We start from the raw sequence: 5,859 nt of genomic DNA, 5'->3' as shown, positions 1-5,859 counted from the left end.
TTCCTTCCTTCCTTCCTTCCTTCCTTCCTTCCTTCCTTCCTTCCTTCCTTCCTTCCTTCCTTCTGTATCAGCTTTACTGTGCTATAATTCACATTTAAATTTGTAAGATATTTGACATTGTAGTGATTCGATATCCATATACATTGTCCTTAGTTTCTTTTTTAAAATGGTGATTAAAAGGGGTGCTTGGATGGCTCAGTCAGTTAGGCATCTGCCTTTGTCTGGGGTCATGATCCCAGGGTCCTGGGATTGGGCTCCACATCGGGCTCTCTGCTCAGTGGGGAGTCTGTTTCTCCCTCTCCTTCTGCCTCCTGCTCTGCCTGCTTGTGCTTTCTCTCTCATCCTTTGTCCAATAAATAAAATCTTTAGGAAAAAAAAATGGTGATAATAAAAATGCTGGGTTCATAGGTTGTGACAATTAAATGAGAAAACCCATGCCAAACATGTAGCATTTTCTCATGGTAAACACTCAGTGAGTGATAGCAATTATTGGCGTGATGATCATTAAGTGTGCTGTTGCTTGAAGTGGGTATATCCATTGTTTCTGTAAAGGGTCATACATTTCCTGTAGCAGCTAGTCAACCCTGCCACTGCAGGGCAAAAGCAGCCACAGACAATCTGTAAGCAAGTGGGTGTGGCTGTGTCCCCATAACATTTTTACAAAAACAGGTGGTAGGCTGGAGACGGCCCATAAGTCACAGTTTGCCAGCCCCTGCTTTGAAGCAAGAGGGGCTACAAATATGACATAATGCAGTTATGGAGGGAGGCTCTCATTCTTGTTAGTGGTGCCTTATTGAAACCTGTAAGGAAACTTCCATTATTTTTGAGAACTAATAAAAATTCTGGGAAGAGAGAGGACGGGTCAGGACTCGAGTCTAGGCAGAACTTTAGGCTGTAAAACATAGGCTTCATCATTACCAGTACACATTTATGGCTTATACTGTGCCAGCCAATGGGGATAGAAAGTTCTATGGGACTCTGCGCTCACTGGGAAGCACTTCTCATTTCCTCTCAATACACTTCTTATCCCAGGTGTGGCTTCTAATGGTGGGCATGTAACTGGGATTCCCGGGGAAGGTAGTTGTAGGACCAAATTTTCTTGTGGGAATCATTTTATGGGGATAAATATTTTTCCTTTGAAGTGCTTATTTAGCCATGTGGAAGCTACCCCGGGGCTATGCCTAGAAAGGAATTCTTTAAGGGCCTTCCAGCATGTAGTTATAGTTTCATTTTTCAGTGCAGTGGAGCAAGGCTGTGAAAGTGTACTCTGTGTTTAGAGGGGAAAAATGTGACACCTCGCTGTCCCATTTATCAGGAGCTTGGCACTTTTGTGGGCAGCAAGGAGACTTGTAAAGAAGACAAATAAAACCACTGGGAACAATAGTGATTCACTCCCCGAGAACCCCTTGCCCAGCTGTATTCTCTCATTTCCTGGAGTGTAAAATCAGTCCCGGTCTCTGCAAAACGAGAAAGCCAAATTGAAACACCAAAGTGAGACAGGGAGAGAGGGAAAGAGACTTAAGGGATGGAAATGGGAGAGGAGATGTGGATGGAGAAAGCTAGGAGTCTTCCCTATTGCCCCAGCCCTCTTCCTACTCGAATGGAGACAGGGTAGGAGGCAGAGGCACAGGGAAAAGTGACCTTGAAAGGAAGGAAGGAAGGAAAGACGGAAGGAAGGAAGGAAGGAAGAAAGAAAAATGCAAAGAGGCTGCCAGTCTTCAGGGGTGAGATAGGACAGGACATAGCTCACTGTGACACCTGAAGCTAATTTTCACTGTGGATGGCCTCACCCTGCTGAGCTGCCATTTATTCTGCTACCTGTTGTCTCAGAGGGAGATGCACAGACAGTTACCGGCCGTGGGATGGCATCTCGAATGGACCCACATGCCCATCTATCCTGTTTAAAAAGCTAGCTTGTTGGTAAAATAATGGTCCCCCTGGGGTCCTAAAGTTCATAAAATGATATTTATTGGCTATTTACAGCTAATCCTTCTTGCTGGTGAGTAGGTATCATTTCTTAAGGAAAATGCATAGGATTGAAGCTGAAAATACCTTTTGCTTTTCTGGCAGCAGGTGAGAAGCATGGTCGCGTGCTGCTTATAAATCATGGGCTTTCAACAAAAACCTTGACTGAGGGAGGGGAGGGCTATTTTGTGGGGTTAAATTTTTTTTTTCTTTTCTGTAACTTCATTTATGGAAGAAAATGTTTGTGCTGTTAGGCTTTAGCCAATAGAAATTTATTGAGTTTTCCCCCTTTAGAGATCTTAAAATTTAATATGAGCTAGCCTTTGGTTTTTACATAGGGAAAGGGCAGGGGATTTGGGGGTGGTGACAAGAGAGTATTTTCTGCAAGGGAAATGTAGAGAACCCGAGATAATAAGCATTGCAGTGTTCCTCAGGTGTCCTTTTAGAGTTCCCAAAAGCTTTTGCTGAAAATTTTTGGATAGATGATTTTGAAAATCAGAAAATTTTGTTTTCCTGTGGAGTAGATCAGCTTTACTGGTAGCTCGAGTTCATAGGCCGTAGGACTTGAACGACATTCACCTAAACCTAAAGGAAGCTAGACTTTAGTCAATAAAGGATTTCAATAAAAATTGATGGTGGTATTTTCTTGGGCTACAGACATCAATTTTATTACAGCTATGTCCCACATTTGATTCTAAACTGTGGCTGAGGTCTGCTTTTCAGAACAGAATGAATTACATAAGCGCTACTGAATAACTCACTTCTGTCTGTGGGCTGAAGTTACAGGGGCCTGTGCACTGGGATGTGTCTAGCCCATTTGTATGAGGTGGCAAGAGGATACAGAGTGTAACAGTGGAAACAGATTTTCATGAGCACTGTTTGTGGACAGAAGCCAAATGTGGATGCTTGTCTGGGGTTAGAATGACCGTTCCCATCTGGAACTCTTGTGATCCCTGGGTAACACACACCGTTGAAAAGGAGTGACAGGGGAGGCTTGAGGAGCATTCTCATATTTGGAGAGATGGCATAAAAGCTCTTGGAGATGAGAAAATAAACAGAAGCAGGTTTGAATCTCTTCTCCTATAGTAACTCAGAATATTTCAAATTTCCTCTGTGAGGCGTGTTGTCTCATTAGACTGCCACAGAATAGCCATTCAGGATATTCACTTCATCAACAGTGAAACGGAGATCAGATCTTCCTTCTGCCTTCCATTATCCCTGTGCACTGCTGGGGAGATGTCTATCTCCTCTTGGAAATGAAATGTACACTACCTGCTTAATAATTAACCTTGGGTGTCATGTAAACTGTGAGAATTAACTCCTTGGCTCTGGAAATCAGAGTTTATTCAAAGGACTTCCTGCACTGTGCAATAAACTGTTCATTGATTCTGAATCAACAAGAAAATACAAACAGGAACCTAATTACAAAACCGGTTGGCAAAACAAATGAAGTTTTTGAGCTTTGTAGTGGTCTGTATAGACTCTCTCCACCCCTCTTCTTCTGAAGGACATTTATATATAAGTGACATTCATGACTGCTGATAAAGATCCTTGTCATCTAATCAAAGCATTACCCCTAAGATATTTTCCTTCATTCATTTGCATATTCTAATTACTTAAGAAAATGATTCAAGCAGGAGATACGATTTTATACTTGATTAAAAGCTATGGATGTTTATTTATAACGGGACAAGTTTCCTACCTTGAACAGTTTTGTGTTCATAGCCATTTCAGACTTTTATTTATAAATAAAATATTTGTCTGGGGTCTAGTATTCATCCTAATCTCTAGTTAATATGGAAATAATGCTGGAGTTCTCTATTCTTGGAACCTATTCATCTTCAGTAGGGCTACTACTTCATCCCAGTAGGGCTCCTGAGAGTCCTTTTTTGATGCTGTGTGTGGTATAAACCTTCAACAACGAGAAGCACACTCCAGTTATAGCCTCAGAGAGTCTATGGGTTGCCATTGTCTCTGCCACTGGCCCACCATTACCCGGTGGCTGAAAGGTTATGCATTTTTTATAGCATGGAAGGTATTTTTACTCTTCTCTTTTAAACAGAAGTCTCTTCTGTCCAGCTGCCTATTTTAGTTCAGCAACTAAATAGTTGCAAGAGCTCTTACACCTGGTATTTTGGTGCTTCAGACCCAGCAGGTGCTATGATCACAGATATATAATAGTAGAATGTGATAAAATGCTAGCAAGTATAAATCTGGTAATCTTGGATTCGTATCTCTTCATCCCACTTGACATAAAGGATTTGAGTACTTGATGGGGGGGGGAGGGGAATCTTGATCTGATGTCTTGATCTTTGAAATGAAATTAAAGATTTGTAGAGATTCATGGGACTTTGACTTGTCCTTGTTATCCTCTTTACATGGCAAAATGACATAATAAGAAGTATAATCCTCCCATGAATGTGGCATTTGCTGGAAGAAGCTATTGGTGTTAAAAATCAAACAAACACACCATCTTCCCCCATTCAGACCAGTGTACATCCCAGTAATTTTAGCTCACATTTATTCTCCTCTGATGTGACATTGTCTCCTTGCTATGGTGGGTCAAATTTCTCTATTTCTGAATTTAAAAAGCTTTGTTAAAATTCTAATAATTCCCAGACTTATAAGCAGCTCTAGGCTTCTTGAGGGCAAATACATGTATAAATTCGTTTTGTTTACCTCTCTGTGTAGTGCAAAGAGGGAGAAACTAAAAATAATCTTACAGAAAAATGAATCCTATTATATAATGTGTTACTGGTTTAAAGTTATAAACAAAATTTTACCTTTGAGAGGTAGTTAGAATATTTTCTGCTCTGAAGTCCTTACGGAGAGTTCATGTCCCTTTTTCTTTCCAGACAGTCAGTGGTGGGTCCTCTCTTTCCCACACTCTTCCTGTCAACAGCTTTTCAGTGGTGCTAATGTCCATAGCCTGTCAGGTATTACAATTACTTGTGTTTGTACTTCATATTGGATCATAAACTTATTGAGGGAATTTTGTCCTGTTCATCTTTGTATTTGCTCCAACAAATAAAAAAGTGACTTATACATAGTAAATGCACAACAAATTAATGGTTTCTCTTTGTCCTTTTGAGAATTTTGAAACAATTCTTCAATAATTCATCTTAAGATGAATGCTTATTCAAAGGTGTTTGTTTACTATACTATGTGCCTGGTGGTGTCCAAGTTGCTGGGGATACAGCAGTGAATAAAACACAAGGATTTTCCCTTGTGACTCAATATGGAAGAGCAAGTAAATATATATTTATTTGAGATGGGGGATCAGAATTAAGGAGAAAAATAAATCAAGTGGGGGGAAATGGGTTGCAGGAGGGCTTTTAGGGAAAGCCTTTCTGGTGGGGTGACAATCAAGGAGAGACTGGAGTTTGGTGATGGAGATGCCAATGGGGAGAACAGTCTCCTAGGTGAAGGGAACGGCAAGTGTAACCTGAGGTGGGAGTGGGCCTGGAATGCTCAGGAAAGAACAGTGGATCAGTGTGTAGCTATAGCCTGGGGACTGAGGGCAGAGGCTCCCACTGCCCTTAGTGGGAGCTGAGGGCAGAGAAGTAGCAAAGGCTGACATCTGTGCTGGTAGTCACATCTAAGAATTTGAGCTTTTTCTCTGAGATGGAAGTCCTGCCGGAGACTGTTGAATGTTGGAGTGGCATGATTTGACATAAAAAATTAAGGAAAATTTGTCCATGATGAAAGTTGCGTTTTGATTATCAGAAATTTCACTCTAAGGTGGAAGGCAGTTAAATGGGTTTAGCAACATTTGAAGTGAAAGTGTGAAAATTAATTAAGAGAAATCTCACTAACATGGAGTCAGAGGGTTTGGCAGGGGAAGTTCTCATGCCCTACAACTTGTGGTCAATTACAAATGCAATAGGAAGAGAT

Source organism: Enhydra lutris, unplaced genomic scaffold (assembly GCF_002288905.1).
Source record: "Enhydra lutris kenyoni isolate GAN:26980312 unplaced genomic scaffold, ASM228890v2 scaffoldscaffold4, whole genome shotgun sequence".
In the NCBI taxonomy this organism is placed as follows: domain Eukaryota; kingdom Metazoa; phylum Chordata; class Mammalia; order Carnivora; family Mustelidae; genus Enhydra; species Enhydra lutris.
The sequence above is the reverse complement of the archived record's forward strand: the minus strand, read 5'-3'. Positions refer to the sequence as shown.